The sequence below is a fragment of the Papio anubis genome, chromosome 13, assembly GCF_008728515.1.
Source record: "Papio anubis isolate 15944 chromosome 13, Panubis1.0, whole genome shotgun sequence".
Classification (NCBI taxonomy): domain Eukaryota; kingdom Metazoa; phylum Chordata; class Mammalia; order Primates; family Cercopithecidae; genus Papio; species Papio anubis.
Genome location: NC_044988.1, coordinates 1,010,146 through 1,032,460, shown reverse-complemented (window position 1 = coordinate 1,032,460; position 22,315 = coordinate 1,010,146). Strand labels below are relative to the sequence as shown.

Genomic DNA, 22,315 nt, shown 5'->3' with positions numbered 1-22,315 from the left:
TACAGTTACAGCCACCATGCCCAGCTAATCTTTGTATGTTTAGTAGAGATGGGGTTTCACCATGTTGGTCAGGCTGGTCTCGAACTCCTGACCTCGTGACGTGCCCACCTTGGCCTCCCAAAGTGCTGGGATTACAGGCTGAACCACCGCGCCCAGTCAGGATCAAATATTTAGGAGAAGAATCCAGGAGGTCGGCGGACACTAATCCTCCAGTTTCGACCTGACACTGATTAATTCTCTCTGTCATACAAGTTGTTCATCATGGTTCACATTCTCTTGAGGCAAAAAAAAAAAAAAAGGCCGGGTGCGGTGGCTCACGCCTGTAATCCCAGCACTTTGGGAAGCCAAGGCGGGCAGATCATGAGGTTAGGAGATCAAGACCATCCTGGCTAACACATTGAAACTCCGTCTCTACTAAAAAAAAAAAAAAAAATTAGCCAGGCGTGGTGGCGGTTGCCTGCAGGCCCAGCTACTCAGGAGGCTGAGGCAGGAGAATGGCATGAACCTGGGAGGCAGAGCTTGCAGTGAGGCGAGATCACACCACTGCACTCCAGCCTGGGCAACAGAGCGAGACTTGGTCTCAAAAAAAAAAAAAGAAAAAAAAAGTGAACATACTCCACTCTCTGAAACAATCAATTCAAAGGAATATTGCTGCAGACTGGCATCTAGAACAATTTGAAACTCAAATTAGAGTGTGAAATGTTAGGGTCTTCCGTATTCCAGCAGATAGAGTCTCCTGACATCAGCTTTTCTACAGGGAATTTGGTTTCTTGTGCCTTTAGCATAGACATTATAAAAGCGTCAATTGATGGTAGAATGAAAGCACATTTAAAGTACCACCGAAAGGAAACCACCAAAAAGAGGGACCCTGGGAATGATGGGCTTATAAACCCAGCAATGGGGACTTCTGACGTTCTGCGTTGCCCCCGCCCATTTAAACAACCGATCGCCTCCTTTTCTCTGGCTGAAAGTGGAGAAATGCTTGGAGATGGGCTTTTCTGAAGAGCAACTCAAATATCTGTGGTTGGTGCTCATTTTTAAAGGATGCTCTTTCTCTACTAAAACCTTTGCATTGATAAAGCAAGGAGCAGTTCTCACTGGGAGAGGCCTAGCTGGAATTTCTATGACATAATAACTCCTGACCGGTGAAGACTTGGGCAGAGTAAACCAATGTGTGTGAAGGGTTTGTGCCCTGAGGAAAAACTGAAGTACTGCCACTGCCATCATCAGGACAATCTTGCGTAAGCGTTGAGCCTACCAAATGACATTACTTGCTCCAACCAGCACACATTGGTGACCATAACACTAGGCTGTGCTAAACAACACTCAGAAATTAAAAAGTTGATTTTTTTTTTTTTTTAAGCAGGGGATGGAGGATAAAGAGTGGTTTATCTTAGACCTCAAAAAAAAGTATTTCCGGCTGGGTGCAGTGGCTCACACCTGTAATCCCAGCACTTTGGGAGGCCGAGGTGGGTGGATCACTTGAGGTCAGGAGTTTGAGACCAGCCTTGCCAACATGGTGAAACCCCATCTCTATTAAAAATACAAAAATTAGCTGGGCCTGGTGGTGCGCGCCCATAATCCCAGCTACTCGGGAGGCTGAGGCAGAAGAATCGCTTGAACCAAGGAGGCAGAGGTTGTGGTGAGCCAGGATTGCACCACTGCACTCTAGCCTGGGTGACAGAGTGAGACTCCATCTCAAAAACATAAAAATAAAATAAAATAAAGGTATTTCCTATCTTCAATCTCAGCAGTTAAGGATCATGCAAAAAATTAAAAATAACATATAGTGATATGGAAAGGCTTATTTAAAAACAGTTTAAAACAGAAGATAGATTACTAGTTTTCCAAGCCACCTTTGTATAAAGAAAGGGACATATACACATACACGTCTAATTATATACAAAATAATCTTAAGAGATAAATAAAATCCCAGAGTGATGGCTGCCTCTGGAGAAGGTCATGAAGGATTTCTTTTCTGTTTTTAACTTTTATTTTAGGTTCAGGGGCACATGTGCAGGTTTGTTATACAGGTAAACTTGTGTCATGGGTGTTTGTTGTACAGATTATTTTTTTACCCTGGTACTAAGTCCAGAACCCAATAGTTTTGTTTGTTTGTTTGTTTTTGTTTTGTTTTGTTTTGAGACAGAGTCTCACTCTGTTGCCCAGGCTGGAGTGCAGTGGTACAATCTTGGCTCACTGCAACCTCCACCTCCCGGGTTCGAGCGATTCTCATGCCTCAGCCTCCCGAGTAGCTGGGATTACAGGCGTGTGCCATGACGCCCAGCTAATTTTTTTGTATTTTTAGTAGAGATGGGGTTTCACCATGTTGGGCAGGCTGGTCTCAAACTCCTGACCTCAAGTGATCCGCCTGCCTCAGCCTCCCAGAGTGCTGGGATTACAAGCGTGAGCCACTGCACCTGGCCTCAATAGTTATTTTTTCTAATCTTCTCCCTCCTCCTACTCTCCACCCTCAAGTAGGTCCCAGTGATTGTTGTTCCCCTCTTTGTGTCCATGTGTTGTCATCATTTAGCTCCCACTTATAAATGAGAACATGCGGTATTTAGTTTTCCTGCATAGCTCCATCCATGTTCCTGCAAAGGACATGATCTCATTCTACTTCATGGCTTCCTAGTAATCCATGGTGTATATGTACCATGTTTTCCTTATCCAGTCTACCACTGATGGGCATTTAGGTTGATTCTATGTCTTTGCTATTGTGAATAGTGCTGCATAAACATATGCCTGCATGTGACTTTATAGTATAAACATCCCATTACTGGCTATATACCCAAAGGAATATAGTATATGTTTATACTATGTAGTATATATGTTTCTGTTCCTTTGGGTTATACCCAGTAATGGGATTGCTGGGTCAAATGGTAGTTCTGTTTTTAGCGCTTTGAGGAATCACCACACTGCTTTCCACAATGGCTGAACTAAGTTACACTCCCACCAGCAGTGTATGTGTTCCCTTTTCTCCATAACTTCCCAGCATCTGTTAGTTTTTGACTTTTCAATAATAGCCATTCTGACTGGTGTGAGATAATCTCTCACCATGGTTTTTATTTACATTTCTCTAATAATCAGTGATATTGAGCTTCTTTTCGTATGCTTGTTGGCTCTGTGCATGCCTTCTTTTGAAAAGTGTTCATGTCCTTTGCCCACTTTTTAATGGGGTGGTTTGTTTTTTTCTTACACATTTGTTTAATTTCCTTATAAATACTGGATATTAGGCCTTTGTCAGATGCATAGTTTGAAAATATTTTCTCCCATTCTGTAGGTTGTCTGTTTACTCTGTTGATAGTTGTTTTGCTGTACAAAACTCTTTAATTTATTTAGTTCTCATTTGTCAAGTTTTGCTTTCGTTGCGATTGCTTTGGCATCTTCTTCATGCTACATTTGCCAGTTCCTGTGTCCAGGATGGTATTGCCTAGGTTGTGTTCCAGGGTTTTTATAGTTTTAGGTTTTACATTTAAGTCTCTAGTCCATCTTGAGTTGATTTTTGTAAATGGTGTAAGAAAGGGGTCAGTTTCCATCTTCTGCGTATGGCTAGCCAGCTATACCGGCACCGTTTATTGAATAGAGAATTCTTTCTGATTGTTTGCTTTTGTTAGCTTTGTCAAAGATTAGAGGTTAGAGGTGTGTGGTCTTATCTCTGGACTCTGTATTCTGCTCCACCAGTCTATGTGTCTATTTTCGTACCTGTATCATGCTGTTTTGGTTACTATAGCCCTGCAGTACAGTTTGAAATCAGGTAACATGATGCCTCCAGATTTGTTCTTTTTGCTTAGGATTGCCTTGGCTATATGGGGTCTTTTTTAGTTCCATATGAATTTTAAAATAGTTGTTTCTAGTTCTGTGAAGAATGTCATTGGTAATTTGACAGGAATAACATTGAATCTGTAAATTGCTTTGGGCAGTATTGCCATTTTAATTACATTAATTCTTCCTATCCAGGAGCACGGATTGTTTTTCCATTTGTTTGTGTCATCTCTGATTCCTTTGAATGATGTTTTTAAATTTTCTTTGTAGAGAACCTTCACCTAGTGGAGGATTTGAAGTCAAGGATAGAATGAGGACACTCACTCGTCTTTCTGTACCTTTTGCATTCTTTGACTTTTTGCTGTGGATGTGTATTTCTTCCTTTTAAGTACTAAATATTTGGAAATGTACAGCCTCTAGAAAGCAGGAGCAGAAGAATATAGAATTCGGAATGTGTCGTGCATGAGTAATACCTCTGGACATTGATGGGAGGCTGAGGCTTAATCCTGCTTGGAGACTCTGGACAACTGCACAGGACATAAGCCCTGGAATTATGCCAACCCAGGCTGGGGGGTCTAGTGGGGGCATTTATGCGCCAACTTCTGAAGGTCCACCGCCTGCTACAATTAGACTCCATGAGAGCCGCTGGGCAGGAAGAGGCTATTGATTCCTGGGCACTGCAAGGCAGTGTGACTTGGGCTGCTGGGAAGGCAAAGAGTCCTCAGGCCCAGAGAGAAAGATCTGGGCAGCTGGACACTTGCACAGCACCCACGGCACTCCTGCAGGCCTCATCCTTTGAGTGCCACGACAGAGTGTCCCACTGACAGCCACTGAGTGCTCCAGCAGATACCCTTGGGACAGCTCCTACCTTCCTAGGCCTTGAGTCAGATCAGGGAGAGCTTTGCTTGTGCTTTTCGGAGACATTACAGGGACTCTGTGGAAAATAACAAAGCGATGGAAAGGACTGGGAATGATCATGAATGGTGAGCCTTGAACAGAAGCAGCAGCTGTGTGTGCCATCACCGCACCCGGCATGGACACCAGTGCTCAATCACACCGCTCTCAATCAATCCTCTTCAACAGCAGCGGCTCTCAGCTTATCAAAATCAGCCATAAAATGTCAACTACTTGTCATGTCTTTCCTAGAGGATGCAAACAGTTCCACCACACTAGGGACTATTAAATAGCATTTTTTTCTTTTTTAATTGATAAATAAGAAGTGTACATATTTATGGAGTACATGTGGTATTTTGATACACGCATACCATGTGTAATGATCAAGTCAGGGTAATTACGATATCTATCACCTCAAACAATGATCATTTCTTTTTATTGGGAACATTTCTTCTCTTCTAGCTATTTGGAAATATACAATACCGTGTCGGTAACCGTAGTCACCCTGCGGCGCTATTGAACACTACGTCTTAGTCCTTCTATCTAATTGTATGTTTGCATCCATTAACCAGCATCCCCCACTGCTCCTGATTCCAAGCTTCCGGTAGCTGCCACTCTACCTCCATGCAAACCACTTTTTTAGCTCCCACATGTGAGTGAGAACATGCATATTTGTCTTTCTAATCCTGGCTTATTTCACTCATGATGACCTCCAGTTCCATCCATGTTGCTGAAAATGATGGGATCTCTCATTCTCTTTTATGACTGAATACTACTCCATCATGTATGTGAACCACATTTTCTTTATCCATTCATCTCTGGATGGACACTTAGGTTGATTCCATATCTTAACTATTGTGAATAGTGCTGCAATAAACATGGGGGTGCAGGTATCCCTTTAATAAACGGATGTCCTTTCCTTTGGATAAATACCCAGGAGTAGGGTTGCTGGATCATATGGAAGTTCTATTTTTAGTTTTTTGAGAAACTTTCATACTGTTTTCCATAAGGGCTGTACTAATTTAAATTTCCACTAACAGTGTTTAAGAGTTCCCATTTCTCCACATCCCCATCAGCATTTGCTGTTTTTTGTCTTTTTGATAAGTCATTCTAATTGAGGCAAGATGATAACCTCATTGTGCATTTCCCTGATGATGGGTGATACCGAGCATTTTTCATATACCTGTGGGTCATTTGTATGTATTCTTTTGAGAAATGTCTATTCGGGTCTATTGCTCACTTTTTTTTTTTTTTTTTTTTTTTTTTGAGACGGAGTCTCGCTCTGTCGCCCAGGCTGGAGTGCAGTGGCCGGATCTCGGCTCACTGCAAGCTCCGCCTCCCGGGTTTACGCCATTCTCCTGCCTCAGCCTCCTGAGTAGCTGGGACTACAGGCGCCCGCCACCTCGCCCGGCTAGTTTTTTGTATTTTTTAGTAGAGACGGGGTTTCACCGTGTTGGCCAGGATGGTCTCGATCTCCTGACCTCGTGATCCGCCCGTCTCGGCCTCCCAAAGTGCTGGGATTACAGGCTTGAGCCACCGCGCCCGGCCTATTGCTCACTTTTTAATCGGATTATTTGTCTTTCACTGTTGAGTCATTTGAGTTCCTTGTAAATTCTGGATGCTAGTCGTTTGTCAGATGAGCAGTGTGCAAATATTTTCTCCCGTTCTAGGTTGTTTCTTTACTCTGTTGATTGTTTCCTTTGTTGTGCAGAAGCTTTTTACTTTAACATAGTCCCATTTGTCTGTTTTTGCTTTCGTTGACTGTGCTTTTGAGGTTTTAGCCATAAATTTTTTGTCTAATGTCCTGAAGTATTTCCCCTATGTTTTCTTCTAGTAGTTTTACAGTGGCAGGTCTTATATTTAAACAGGTTTAAAATAAGTTTTCTTTCTAAGCTTTGGTGTGTGGTCTCAGGCAACAGAGGGAAGGGGGGTAAGGAAGGGACAGAGAGTATCTGCCTGAATCTCCTATACTGCTGTCACAGTGACCACAGACTTGCGACTTACAGCAACATGAATGTATTATCTTAGAGTTCTGGAGTTCCGAGTCCAATACACAGCTCACTGAACTAAAATCAAGGCGTCAGCAGGCTGCATTCCTCCCTGTAGACTCCGTGGAGAATCCATTTCTTTGCCTCCTTCGGTGTCTAGAGGCTGCCTGCACTCCTTGGCTGGTGACCTCCTCCTTCATCTTCAAAGCCAGCAGCAATTGGTCAAGTCCCTTTCACATCTCATCACTCTGAGCTCCTTTTCTGCCTCCCTTCACTGTTAAGGACCCTTCTGAGTCCATTCGGCCCACCAGGATAAATCCAGGATGATCTCTCCATCTCAGGGTTCCTAGCTATTCACTACCTTGGCAAAGTCCCTTCCCAGGTGAGGATGTGCACATCTTTGGGGGACCCTTATTTCTACTTACCACAGTAAGTAGAAATGTCCTTATCAACAGTATTTCATCAATGTCTTAATTTTTCAGAAAATGGGCCTGATTCTATGCTATCTCCCTTATTCTTTATAATCTGTGTAATTTTTGGAACTCTAACAAAGCTATCTATGACTCTTAGTTCATTTGTTCACATAGAGTTTTACCAGATGTATTCCTCTGACTCTGACTTTGATAATTTTATTAAAGCATTATTGTGGCACTCTACAGAGATTGATACAGCCAAAATCCTACCCCAAGTTACTGGTAATTAAGATAAAGTTTTAGAGCTAATCCAACTCTTCCATTTAATAAATGAGGAAATAAAAGCCGAGAGATGCTACTCCTGGTCACACAGCTGGTCAGTGGCAGGCCAAAGATTGGATTCAGAGTTTTCAGAGCTCTTTCTATGGCATTGTCTCTGGACAGCTATTCATCCAAGAAAGCAACCATGCTTTAGTGCTTTCCATTACTATTACTATCACTGTTACTATTGCTATCACTATTACTATCACTATTACTATCACTATTACTATTACTATCACTATTACTATCACTATCACTATTACTATCACTATTGCCATTACTATCACTATCACTATTACTATCACTATTACTATCACTATTACTATCACTATTACTATTACTATCACTATCACTATTACTATCACTATCACTATTACTATTACTATTATTTTACCTGACTCAAATAAACATCCTATACCCCATATCATGACTGTACCTCTTCTTTCATGCTTCAGAGCCAAGAATTTATTAGAAATAGTGATGTATCCAACTAAATACTCAATTTTCCAGGCTCCCTTGGAGGTAAGTGTGGCTTTGTGAACAATTCTAGCCAATCAGGTGTAAGCTGAAGGCCAGTTACTGTGAATGGGAAGCCACTGTGAGCGGCTTCTTATAAAAGGATCAAACTGAAAGCGAGCAAGTGCGTTTTGCAATTCTTCCTGCCCAGAGCGTGCGTGCGATGCTGGGGTGCTGTCATCTTTGAAGCGTGAGACAGCCACATGCTAAGGGTGACAGAGTGGAAAGTTACAGAGGGGACTGTGCCTGTGACATCAGAGCCCCTGCACCTTCCCAGGGCCACCTATCTCCAGGCTTCTTGGGACATGAGGAAAAGAAACCCTTACTTGCTTTAGCTACTGCGGTCAGAGTTCTGTCAATACTGCCAAAAGCAATCCTAACTGATGCAGATGGCATCAACAAACGCTGATGTTCAGAGAAGAGTCTAATTACATGTTTTCAATCTAATAGGAAAGGGTAGAATTATAGCTTGAATTCTCTCTGTCATTCTCATTCATTATGTTCACTGAGTAGGAACTCAGCTTTCTAATTTCCAGATTACATGCAAATTTTCCTTAAGATTTTGAGTTTGTATACTCTTTGTTTTAAATTTTCCAACTTGGTTTTCTCTTTTCTCCCAAATTATGTAGCTCTTAACTAATTTTTTAAAAATTGTTGTTGAGACAGAGTTTGCTCTCTCTTCCAGGCTGGAGTGCAGTGGTGTGATCTCAGCTCACAGCAGCCTCAACTTCCTGGGCTCAGGTGATTCTCCCAACTCAGCCTCCCAAGTAGCTGGGACTACAGGCACGCACCACCATGCCCAGCTACTATTTTTTTTTTTTTTTTTTTTTTGGATAGAGATGGGGGTCTCCCTATGTTGCCCAGGTGGTCCTAAACTCCTGGGCTCAAGTGATCCCCTGCCTTGGCCTCCCAAAATCTGAGATTACAGGTGTGAGGCACCACACTCAGCCTAACTGCTTTTATAATACATAGATCATTGTAGGTTTTAGATCAAAGAGCAATATTTTCCCAGCAAGAGTTCAATTTAATCATGTTTGATAAAAAGTTGACTTGGTATATTGACATTTCTTTAGCTCTAAATTCACTTATTTCCAAGTTCCATACTCACAAAAATATTGTGAAAATACTGTAATAATTTTAATAAATACTTTGGATGCTGCTGATACATTATTTCATATTTCATTTTTAATTTTTGTTTTGTTAAAAGATAAAAATTTTAAAGGTATTTATGACTCTTATAAAGATATAAAATAAACACCTGTCAAAGATTTTATTGAACTTGTAATTAACGAGGGAACTAGTAAGATGTTACAACAGAGTGAGAGGTGAATTGAAGTATCATACTGACGATCTGATAAGGAAGTGTTGAAATGAATTTACAAATAGATGCAAAAACTGGCAAAACCGGTCACTATACACCACAATAATCAGTTTTGTTTCACTAGAATATTTTTGCATTTCTATAGACAAGAAGCATTTGTGTTACTATCCATTTTCTATGACTTGTAGTTATAAAGTAGCTCAAGTAAATGAAAGTCTGAATGAACTTAATCCCCACTGAATTAAATTATCTCCCTTGTCAGATATTATGTTCCTATATTTACTAGGAACTATTTCTGTGTTCTCTATTCCATTGACTCAACTATTTGACTTTCCTTATGGTTAGGAATAACCAGACAAAGCTCTAAAAGTAAGCTGGAGGAAAAGCATGAATTCAGGCTGTCCAGAGAATCTGTCTCTAGGTCCTTAGAGGAAAATAAATAGAATGAAGGAGAACTGAATACGTGTGAATAGTTTGGGGTGAGGAAATACAGCCAGTTTTGGTGACATGGAATTTTGAATTTTGGGGAGGTAGCTGCATGATGCTGGCTAATTGGCTGTTGAATGAGAAGTCAGGCAAGGCAGTGGATCAAAAGATCACTCATTTAAAAGGAGAAAAGACCTAGCAGTGAGACGAGAAAAACAAATGCAAGGTCTGGGCCATCAGTGCCAACTTCCTGATACTAAAACCAATTTCAATCCCATTCGGAGGGCATCTGATGGTCTTCCTGGTGGGAAAAGAACCTGTCTCAGGCTGTATGTGAGTCAGGTGAGTGACTGCAGCTGGGAGAGACAAGGGCTTGGCCAAGGGAAGCCCCATCCACTAGCTACGGTGGCTGCATTCACAATGCAATTCCATCTCCCCTTTCTCCTCATGCCAGATCTAGACTAGTGGTTCTCAGATTGGAGCAGGCACCAGGGTCACCTGGAGAACTCACACAGATTGCTGGGCCCCACTCCCAGAGATTCTGACTCAATAGATCTTGGCGGGGGTGGGTGCTGAGAATTTGCATTTCTAACAAGTTTCCAAGTGAGGCTGCTGCTGCTGCTCCAGGGACCACATTCTGAGAACCACTTCCCTAGACTTTTTTTTTTTTTTGAGACAGCGTCTCCCTCTATTGCCCAGGCTGGAGTGCAGTGGCGCGATCTTGGCTCACTGCAACCTCCGCTTCCCAGGCTCAAGTGATTCTCCTGCTTCAGCTTCCCAAGTAGCTGGGATTACAAGTGCCTGCCACCACGCCCAACTAATTTTTGTATTTTTAGCAGAGACGGGGTTTCACTGGCTGGTCTCAAACTCCAGACCTTAGGTGATCCGCCTGCCTCGGCCTCCCAAAGTGCTGGGATTACAGGCGTGAGCCACTGCGCCCGGCCACCTCTCTAGACTTTAACACCAAAATGACTACCAATACGTGAGAGATTTAAATGTATAAGAGAAAGCCTCATTTGTGAAGTTCCCTCTGACCCTCTCATGTAGAGTTGATGTCATCCCCCAGCCCCCACGTGCACTGATGAAGTGGCATTTGAGCTGCGTGCATCTGAAAGGCTGCATGTAAAGTAGAAGATGCAGGAAGTAGGTGAAGGGAAGGATAATGAACGGGTGTGGGAGAGTGAGAAAGTCAGAAAACTGCACGTCATTCTGTTTCTTCACTAAGGAAGAGTGGCAGGGTGTGGAGATACGCTGGAGAGGAACACAACAAACAAACTCACCAGGGGCCTTGCAAGCCGCCCCTGAGAATGTGGGCATGGTCCCTGACAAACTCCTTTGGATAAAGAGAGCGGGAGCCGTCAACAGTGCTGCAGAATTGCTGGCTGCATATCTTGTGATGGGAAGACCCGTTAACTGAGTCAGAAGAGCAGGTGTGGGGCATGAGGCCGTGATCCCGAATTCAGCTGGAGGAGGCAGGGCAGGGACACATCAGGTCCCCTGTAGATCTGAAGGTCAGGGTAGACAGCTGGGAGGAGACATGGGTAACAATGGGTTTACCCTCCAGCCTCGAGAGTAAAGAAAAGTCAGCAAAAGAAAATGAGTCCGCGCTGGGACCCCAGGAACACCCAACTTGAAGGAGTAGGTGGAAGAACAGGAACCAGTGGAGAGATTGGAAGGAACAGTGGAGAAGTAGGGCAACAGAGGCCAAGAGAAGTCTGCCACCAGGAGCTGCAGGATGCGAGCACTCCATCGATGAATGTCAAGGCAGTCCTGCCAGTGAGGTGGTTGAAGCCCCTGGGGCAGCATCTCCAGCCACAGGGCAGCTTTCCCCAGAACTCCATGAGTGCAGGTCAGACCACTGAAGTTCACAGGCGTGGGGCCTGAGAGTTCCTTGGGTTCCCACACTTGCTAGTCCATGACATGGAAGCCATGGGCATGCCCTGCCTCCATGAGGCAGCTGGGAAGGCCATGTTTCAGGTGCTCTGAGTGGCTTGTTGCTGTTGGGGGCTGGGAGGCAGAGAAGAGCCTGCAGCAATCCCAAATCTCTGTCTTCACAAATATTGAATGTGTCTCTCTTTTTTGCAACTGGTGCACTATTTTAATGGTGTCCCAGCTGGCTCAGGGTGGCTCTAATTATGTATGAATATCCTGCAAATGAGAACCTCACGGTTATTTTGAAACGCTTGCTTTGAAAAAGTTCCGTGGTGTTATGTGTTGACTTGCGTCCGCCAAAAAAGAAATGTTGAAGTCCTAACCCTCTGCACTTTATTTGAAAATAGGGTTGTGACAGATGTAATCAGTTAAGGTGAGGTCACACTGGAGTAGGTGGGTTTCTAATCCAGGAAGATTGATGCCCTAATATGAAGAGGCGGGGACACACAGGGAGAGCTCCATGTGAAGATAGAGGTGGAGACTGGAGAACATCTACAAGCCGAGGAACACCAAGCATCCCCAGCGGTCACCGGAAGTTAGCAGAGCAGCCCAGAATAGATGCCCCCTCAGAGCCCTCAGAAGAAACCAACTCTGGCAACACCTTGATTTCAGATTTCTTGCCTCCAGAACTGTGAGAGAATATATTTGTTTTAAGCCACTAGTGACTGGTTCTTTATTATGGAAGTCGTGGGAAACAAATGTACATGGAAAACTAGAAATCCATTCGTTATTAAAGTCGTACTCAGAGACTGCATGCTGCCGTTTTAGGCATTAAAAGATTGATATTCATGGAAGGAAGTGTAGGGTTCTCAATCAAAGACTTGAAAAGCTTTTACTTGGAAGTTTTATATGAATTTCATATTTAATATTTTTTCAAATGCATTGCATCTTTAAAAACTTTATAATCTAAAAAGATATAAATTGCCTACTAAATCCCCCCACAGATAGGTGCTTCAAACCTCTTCCAGTTTGTTCCAGTGTGCGTAGCAATATTATCATTCTATGTGTACCGTGACATAAAAAGTTGGAAAGCACTAGAAACTCTAGAAGAGAGGGTGTTGAGAAGAAGTGATTAGTGGAGCCAAATAGAATTGTATGTCTGCATAAGTGGGGCTGGGAAGGCGTGCATGTCTGCATGGTCAGAAAGGGTCATAGAAATGAATGGGCCGATCCATGAGGGTGGGTGGGTGGCTGTTTCAAATCACAGTTTAAACAGAAGTGTTCACCTGTATAAGCAAATAATGAGCCACAATATGTGAGCCGCCTCCTCCTTTGCTTCCTCCTGGCCAGTGCAATCCGTAACTGAATATTTCTGAAGCAGTCTGTCACTTTACGTGACTTCATCATAAAACTTCCTATCAATGTGCAAACTGACAAGAGTGTTAAGGTCACTATTGTATGGATTTTCACTACCATATACATTTATAACTCCTTCTAGCATTTGTAGTAGATAAATAACATCTCCTTATACACAAGGCACCACTGCAATGTCATTGTAAAATGACCCCACTAAAGGGTTGACTTATATATGCAGATTTTTTTTTTTTTTTTTTTTTCAGATGGAGTCTCACTCTGTTGCCCAGGCTGGAGTGTAATGTCACCATCTCGGCTCACTGCAACCTCTGCCTCCTGGGTTCGAGCAATTCTCCTGCCTCAGTCTCCTGAGTAGTTGGGATTACAGGCGCCCACCATCACGCCCAAGTAATATTTGTATTTTTAGTAGAGACAGCGTTTCGCCGTGTTGGCCTGGCCGGTCTCGAACTCCTGACCTCAGCTGATCCACCTGCATTGGCCTATATATGCAGATTTTTAAAAACCCACGTTGGGGCTCATAAAGTAGCATTGCATTTGCACATTTTCTAACAGTAAGCTTTGTATGGCTTAAATCTCTATAGGAATGGGCTTTCCTCATTTCCTGGGAGGAGACTGCGTGGGTTTCTAGACTATACTAAGGGTGGTGAGTTGATATGGAGTAAGCGCGAATTCAGTAACCCCCGAGGCCAGGGCCTGGGGCCAAGGCAGGGACTGTGCTCTGGAAACTCCCTGCTCTCGCCCCCTGTCCCGGAGGAATGCTCTTGTCTCGTTTTTGTTGTTGTTGTTGTTGTTGTTGTTTATTTGTTTGTTTGTTTGCTTTGAGACGGAGTATCACTCTGTCGCCCAGGCTGGACTGAAGTGGCTGATCTTGGCTCACTGCAACCTCTGCCTCCCTGGTTCAAGCGATTCTCCTGCCTCAGCCTCCCTAGTAGCTGGGACTACAGGCACGTGCCACCACACCAGCTAATTTTTGTATTTTTAGTACAGATGGGGTTTTACCACGTTGGCCAGGATGGTCTCCATCTCTTGACCTCGTGATCCACCCATGTCAGCCTCCCAAAGTGCTGGGATTACAGGCGTGAGTCGCTGCGCCTGGCCATGAATGCGTTCTTATGAGACTTGCTTCTGACCTGGGTATTTCATCCGAGATTATGTTTATGCGGTTCATCTGTGTTGCTGTAAGGTGGCTGTGGCTTGTTGCTTCTCACTTCTTTGTAGAATTGCATTGCAGAAATTCTCTACTGTTGATCTTTTCTACGTTGATGCACATTGTGGATAAAACATATCCAGTTTTATGCTTCTAAAAGCAGTGGTGCTGTGGCCATCTGGTGTGCGTCTCCTGAGCCCCACGGAGAACAATTTCTCCTGGAGAGACCCCTAGGAGGGGATTCAACCTTTCTAGAGAATCCCAAGTTGTTTTCCAGAAGTGATCAAACCAACCTATGCTCAAACGAGTCATGCGCAAACGTTTCCATTGTTTCACAATCTTGATCATCTTTGCTGCAGTCAGACTTTTCAATTTTGACAATCTGATGGGGATAAAATGGTATTTCACAGCACTTTAAGAGAAAATAGCTTTTTTGTTCACAAATTCCCATCACCTGTCAGAGGACGATGCATTTAGAAGATCACAAACCTTGTATCTGGTGAATGAACAGCAGTAATGTAATGTGATAAATGCTGTAACAGAGGACAGCATCAGGAAGATATTCACCAAATAACCAAGTGTCCCTTAGGTCCTCAAATCCAGTTAGCATTTCAGCAGAATAATTGCAGTAGTAGTCCGTTCTCACTTTTCTGATTTTGGCATACTTTATTACTGGAAAAATTATACAGGACTGAGGTGCTAGTGGACTCACAGCCTGTAATTACATGCACTTTGGGAAGCCTCACAATCACGGCAGAAGTGAGAATGAGCAGCAAGGTCACGGAGTTCGATGGTACCAGGCCTGACCAATATGCATTGAAACTCGCCATCTCTACTAAAAATACAAAAATTAGCCAGGCTTGGTGAGATTTGTGCACCTATCATGATCCCAGCTACTCGGGAACGACTGAGGCAGGATGAATCAGCTTGAACTCCAGGAGGCGGAGGTTGCAGTGAGCTGAGATCATGCCAGCTGCAACTCCAGCCTGAGGCAACAGATGCGAGACCCCATCTCAAACCATATCACTTGCTTTAGGGGGATTATTTTTAAAAATACTGATTCCCCAGGGCTGAGAAGCTGATTCTATAGTTCTAGGACGAGGTCAAAGAATCTATTTTTGTTTCTTTGTTTCTTTGTTTTTGTTTTTAAACTCCCCAGGTGATTCTGATGAACAGCAGCCTTGGAAACGACTGCCTTAGGGAACTTGCTGCAATAAATAAAGAAGACAGATTTGTAATTAGCCTAGCAGTGCTCATTCTTTGTGGGGGGGAAAATGTTCTGCTGGGTGCTTAAAGCCATTTTCTTAGACCACCAACATTCTTAGAAAATGTGTCAGCCAGTGTCTGTTTTGTGGAGGTGTAGACAGGTCTCTGAGAGGGGGTGGGTCAGGTCCTTTCAGCACTGGATGCCAGGAAGGACCTAGCTTCAGTCTGCCCTGAGCTCCCCTCCAAACACAGAACCGAGAAATGAACTTGCCTTTCAGATGCAAGCCAGATCACTTCGACCTTTGGTTGCTGTTGTGGGCTGAACTGTGTCCCCTCAAAATCCTTCTGTTGAAGTCTTAACCGCTAGTATTTGGAGACTGGGTCTTTAAAGAGGTAATTAAGCTAACATGAGGTCATTAGGGTGGGTCCTAATCCAATATGACCAGTGTCCTTGTAAGAAGAGCACATTTGAGGGCTGAGTGTGGGGTCTGATGCCAGTAATCCCAGAACTTTGGGAGGCCAAGGTAAGAGGATCGCTTAAGGCCAGAAGTTTGAGATCAGCCTGGGCACTATGGCCAGACCTCATCTATATGAAAAATTTAAAAAATTAGCCAGGTGTGGTGTCACACACCTGTAGTCACAGCTACTCACAAGGCTGAGGCAGGAGGATCACTTGAGCCCAGGACTTCAAGGCTTCAGTGAGCTATGATTGTGCCATTGTATTCCAGCCTGGGCGACCGAGTGAGACCCTGACTCAAAAAAGAAAAAAGGAAAGAAAGAAAGAAATTTCAACACAGACACCCACAGAAGATCAAGCAAGGGCACAAGGAGGGAGGCTTCAGGAGAACCCAACCCTGATGACACCTTGTTCTTGTACTTCCAGCCTCCAGAACTGTGAAGAAAATTCAGGATCTCTGTGTAAGCATCCTAGTCTGTGGGACTTTGCTATGGCAGCCCCAGCAAACTCACACAGGTAGAGAAGAAGGCACTGAGCCTGGGATATGGATGGCAGGGCAGGGCCAGCCCAGACGCAAGTTCCCACCTCCCACACTACAAGAAACCAGCCTCAGTCAACAGCTGGTAACACATCCTTTCCACCTCACAAACACAAGGAATGGCACCGTCTGGATGTATATGAGGAGGGTCTTCAGAGCCACCAACCGATCCCACAGATGGCTGGCTGGTTGTCCTGCAGGGCACAGCCTAATGAAAGGACTCTCGGAGACTCGGCTTCTCCCACATGGCTCAAACTTGCTCCCTTTTTACGAGTCTGCTTTACACAACTTCTTTCACAAATAGAGTGGATATAAACTTTGGCTCGCCTGTCCAAATTTTCAATCACGTAACATAAGTAAATGAGCTTCAGTTCTGCACTTTCTCCCACCAATCTTAATAGAAACAAGTGATGAATGTCAAGTTGTGACAATGCAGAATGTGTAAGCAGCGACTTTCATCAGATAGAGGCTGTCATTCATATTCACGACATTTACTCTCTTTATTCAGGCCTCTTAGGTCCAGGTAGAACCTCATGACAATTTTGGGAACCTGCTTGATCGCAGTGGGATATGTCTTCTGGCACTGAGCCATCGCCCTCACCACCGGCCACCCTGGCCACACCTGCCTCCCACAGTTGACCAGGCCCCTTGGCGTTTCATTTTCTCAGCACGTTCTTCATTTACAAGGCTGCCCCCGCAGGTCTTCTGTATTTGGGAAGGTCATCACTGGATGGATAGGAGTCAGTTTGTATGTGTACCACTGTTGCAGGAAGAGCAACTTGAGTGAGTGTTGTTTTTTGAGGCGAGAGTTCCACAGGTATCTCTCTATCTGTTTCTTGTTCTCCTGAAATTATCATCTGATTTTTCAAACACCTCCAACTGCCTTCCTACTCCTCAGTAATGGGGTCTGACAAAGCCTGTATTCCGTAATATTCCAGGTTTCACTCCACCTCCTCTGTTTCCAAGCTGTATGTTCTGGTGTTTCTACTCATAACACATCGTTGCCTTTTCTGTTTTGCAATCCTGTTTTCCTTCTTCTTGTTTTTTGTATTTAAACAATTCCGCCGGGCGCGGTGGCTCAAGCCTGTAATCCCAGCACTTTGGGAGGCCGAGACGGGCGGATCACGAGGTCAGGAGATCGAGACCATCCTGGCGAACACGGTGAAACCCCGTCTCTACTAAAAAAATACAAAAAACTAGCCGGGCGAGGTGGCGGGCGCCTGTAGTCCCAGCTACTCGGGAGGCTGAGGCAGGAGAATGGCGCGAACCCGGGAGGCGGAGCTTGCAGTGAGCTGAGATCCGGCCACTGCACTCCAGCCTGGGCGACAGAGTGAGACTCCGTCTCAAAAAAAAAAAAAAAAAAAAAAAAATTCCTTTGTTTCAACTCAAGTTATTTTCAATTGTTCATTGAGTCTAATTCTATGTTGTAACAAACACCTTTAAATATTTCTTACCTCTCCAGTCCCCAAAGCCCTAATTCTGAGAGCTGATTTGGCTTGTGAATATCCGCCCACAGGGAAGAGGCCAGGGTAGGAGTGAGGGAGGCAGTCATTTTAGGATTGAAATCCCCACATCGAGCAAGAGCACTTTTACGAAAGCTTGTGAGGATCTGTCTGATCCAGAATCAAAGACTGACCACACCTAAGGTGTGGCTGGTGTGGTATGGCCGCTGACCATGCGCAAAAGTGGCATTCATCTTGAGGTGGAGAGCTCCTTAAATGTGGGCGAGTGTCTCTTCTGAACCCTCAATTACTCATTTGAAAGCCTTCCAATTGCTGGAGGTTACCATGAGGGAGGAGATGAATGGAAGTGCTTAGCCACCCATTTTTATTGGGAGCCAGAGAAGAGGGGAGCTTAAAATGAAGAATGTGAGAACACACGTATGCATGTGCAAGTGTGTGTATGAGTGTGTATGTTGATGGTACAGGGGTAACACTGGGCTGGGCACGGTGGCTCAGGCCTGTAATCTCAGCACTTTGGGAGGCTGAGGTAGGCGAATCACAGGGTCAGGAGATCAAGACCATCCTGGCCAACATGGTGAAACCTCATCTCTACTAAAAATACAAAAATTAGCTGGGTGTGGCAGCATGTGCCTGTAATCCCAGTTACTCAAGAGACTGAGAACTGCTTGAACCCAGGAGATGGAGGTTGCAGTGAGCCGAGATTGTGCCACTACACTCCAGCCTGGTGAAATAGAAAGACTCCCTCTAAAAAAAAAAAAAAAAAAAAAGAATAACACCGTATCTCCAGTAGCAACAATATTCAGAAAGACAACCTTGCCTATGCATACTAATTGTGGTCTGTTTCAGGTCGGTTTCAGGCCTGTTTCAAAAGTCCTATTGTCCCATCTTGCAGTGCCCCCTAAATCTCCATCTGGCCCTGCCCTGAAATCTTCAACTTTGGAATTATTCTTCCGTGTATGGCTCTAAAAGTTCAAGTTAATCAGCAAAAGCATTGTCTAGTAGCTTCATCAGCTATTAACACCTTGATGCCAATTGGCTTATCAGACTGGGAACACTTGGAGCTGAGCTATGTTGTCTGGTAGCCTTGGGTGCCACTAACACCTCCATGCCAATTGGCTTAGATTGGGCAGCACTGGAGCTGGTTTTTGGGAAGTGGGGAGACATAAGCAACTTTAGAACTGTGGAGGCAGCTGTTTGATGAGAGAGGGCCCACCCTGGTGGGAGTCTCAGAGAACCACCAGAAGGTAACACAGAAGGGTGCTGGGTCCCTGACTCCCAACCAGAACCCGTATCATTGACTTGATTTAATGCTTCTAGCGTCTGAGAGTGGAGAGAAGAGAGCCACAGCACTGACATAATCTGCAAAGATTGATTTCAAAGGAAGGAAAAGAAAGACAGGTTGCTTTTGGGAGATGTTATATGTAAAATGTTTATTTAGAAACAGAATGCTTGTTCCCTGATGCTGCAAACAAACAGCACTCGAACATAAATTTAATCATCTCAGCAAGGCCATTTTTACTTTCTGCAGAAAGGGTGCTCATCACAGATGAAACAATGTAGAGAGCACACCTGAACAAAGGAGGGAAGCAATTTTTATCCCTTACACAGTTTGTCCCTGCGACTGTGTCCTGTCTCCGATGGCTGGAACCAGACCTCACAATCGAAACTAAAACCTGACTGGCTAACAGTTTAAAACTTTTCTAAATAGGTAAAAGTAATGGAAAGACAAAGGAAAAGAGGAAGTTGCTTGTGCCAAATAGGGAAGGGGCATAGGCTGCGAGCTGGAACGTACGTGCCTGTGAGCATGTCCGGCATAAATATCTTGGTTAAGGTACAAGGACATAGAATGTAGTACGTGCCTGTGAGCATGTTTAACAGCTACATACGATAAGGCTTAACAAAGAGTTATTAGCACAAAGCAAGGAGGCTTCATGGAAGTTAGTTTTTAAAAGAAACTATTATTTTTTAACATTTATGATGTATTCTTTAACAAAAGAGACTTTGAGAGAGAGAATTTTTTTTTTTTTTGAGGGGCGAGGTCTCACTGTGTGTCTCCCAGGCTGGAGTGCAGTGAAGCGATCTCAGCTCACTGCAAGCTCCGCTCCCAGTTCCATGTTCTCCGCCCCTCAGCCTCCCGAGTAGCTGGGCTACAGGCGCCGCTACGCGCCCGGCTAGTTTTGTATTTTTAGTAGAGGCGGGGGTTTTCACCATGTTAGCCAGGATAGTCTCGATCTCCTGACCTTGTGATCCCACCCGCCTCGGCCTCTAAGTGCTGGGATTACAGGCTTGAGCCACCGGCCCGACCTGGGGAATTTTTACTTTCTTTTTTTTTTTTTTTTTTTTTTTTTTTGAGGCCGGAGTCTTGCTCTGTGCCCCAGGCTGGAGTGAGTGGGGCCTTGATCTCGGCTCACTGCAAGCTCCGCCCCCGGGTTCCATCATTCTCCTGCCTCAGCCTCCCGGTAAGCTGGGACTACAGAAGCCCGCCACTTTCGCCCGGCTAATTTTTCTTGTATTTTTAGTAGGGGCAGGGACACGGGTTAGCCAGGATGGTCGATCTCTGACCTCGTGATCCGCCCGTCTTGGCCTCAAAGAATGCTGGGATTACGGAAAACTGACCACCGGCGCCCGGCCGAGATTTTTTTACTTTCTGGGAAGAGAACATTTTCAGGGCACCCTCCTTCCTGAACTTGTACGTTTCACCTGGGTGCTGCTCCCCTGCCTCATTATGCCACTCCTGCCCAACTCTAGGCACTTGCGTACAGCAAACTTGTCTTTGTAACTGCTCAAAGCCTTGGATGAATATGACTCCATATAGACATTCAGTCCTAACTAAGGGACAGCGTAGACCAGCAGGACCACAAAGACGGGGTAGCTCCGACGTCCACCCGTCTGCACACTCAAAAGAGGCGATTTGCTGGAAGCCCAGGTAGCTTTAGGGCTTCTCCCTGCCCAGGCCACTTCCAAGGCCCTGTACTTAATTTTGTGTTTGTAATTTTGAGTTGCTAAAGAAGCTCCCCACTCCCCCTTCACTCTGAAAGCTGCCTAAGTCCCAGGCCACACAAAACTAATGTCCACTCTTGAGTATCAGCCTTGGCCACCACTCAACAGGAGCACGCAGCTAGGCGTGCTTCTGTGAGGGTCTTCATTTTAACTAGGAAAAGCAAACTCCTCAAGTTCTGCTGGAATTTTCCTACAACTCTACATTGTGGGCCATTTAAATGCCCTTTATCAGCTGTTTCTCTTTTTTCTTATCTCCCTTTCTCCTTCATATTCTAGACCCCTCTATTTGGAGATTATGTATCCCTTCCTGTTCGTAACTCCACCCACATTGGTAGAGAAACAGAGCCCTTTGATATCACACAAAAGACAGGGAGAAGTGTTTTGAAGGGAAATGTTGGGTTTTATTTTGTTGTTGTTACAACTATCGTGACTCTTAGAATCCATGGTCAGCCAATATGCATTTGAGTCCATTTTTGACTGAAGTCACTGGCATGAAATGACCTTCTGGACCAGCCAAATTCACAGGGCTGCCCCCATTAGAACGCTTAATTACTTAATGTGTCTCAAACACATACATTCTGGAAACTCAAATGACTGCTCAAGAATGGCTATGTCATCGTAGTGGGAGGAGATCCTGAAACCCCTAGGAAGATGATGATTATTTAATAACACACGGGGCACCTCTTTAACCGCCCCCCCCCGCCCCCGCCACACACACACCTAATCACACTGTCAGCCCAGAATGAACTGAGAGAGTCTGGCTTTATTTCAAGACCAGCTAGTTAGCTCTTCTGAGTTGCAGTAAACGTTCTCACTCCCTCCACCCTGCCCTTGTATCTGTAAGTCATCTTGATTCATAATGTGGCCCATTTAAAGAGGCGGTGTGTGAAATACCGTCTACCAGCGGCGGGGTTGAGCAGGTAAAATGTCAGACATTGTAGCGGGGGCGCTCCCGAATAGGACGTTTCAGTCTTGGGTGAGAGCAGGGTTCTCCGCGAGACCCACCAGCTCCTAGGTCTAGGCCAGTCACCCAAGGCCGCCTGGCACAGGAAGGCATAGTGGGTGGGAGCATTCGGGTGGCATAGCCCAGAAACCACAGGAATCGGAAGGGAAAGGGAGCAAATGTCAATCCGTGATTCTTCGGAGCAGCTACCCATCTTGGTTTCCAAGGGACGCCACCTTGGTCTCTTTCAGAAGAAGCGGCTTTCCAGGGACCGACACGAATGCGCACACAGCTCGTGCTGAAATTTCCCCGGGCAGGCGCTGTGATCTGTCCAGCCCTCCTGCTCTCCGCCTCCCTGGCGGCCTGTGGGCCTGTCATCTAGAAGGCTCCCAGCTTTTCCGCGCTTCCGTGGGAATGGGAGCAGGAAAGCTTTGAGAATGCAGGCATGAAAGGTGGTGTTCTTCCGCAGCCCTCTGGGCGCCCCCACTTCCCGGAGCGCCGGGGATGCTAAAAGGAGCTTCCTTGCTTCCCCACACCTCCCCCCACCGGCGTTCTGGCAAGACGGCCAAACGTTAGCAAATAATGTGTGCGGGGGCGGGGGAGCCGAGCACAAGGTGGAGAAGCCGCGGGAGCGCGCGGAGACCCCCCGCCCGGCGGCCCCCCGCAGACAG

General features: G+C 45.0%; 1 long non-coding RNA gene across 1 annotated transcript in view; it reads left to right on the top strand.

The window, feature by feature from the left end:
• The window catches only part of LOC103878552, a 44,352-nt gene extending 26,998 nt beyond the window's left edge, over positions 1-17,354 (top strand). The window contains exon 5 of the long non-coding RNA XR_004177772.1: positions 16,127-17,354. This is a non-coding gene — a long non-coding RNA (uncharacterized LOC103878552). The remainder of the gene's footprint in view (positions 1-16,126) is intronic.
• Positions 17,355-22,315: the final 4,961 nt, after the last annotated feature.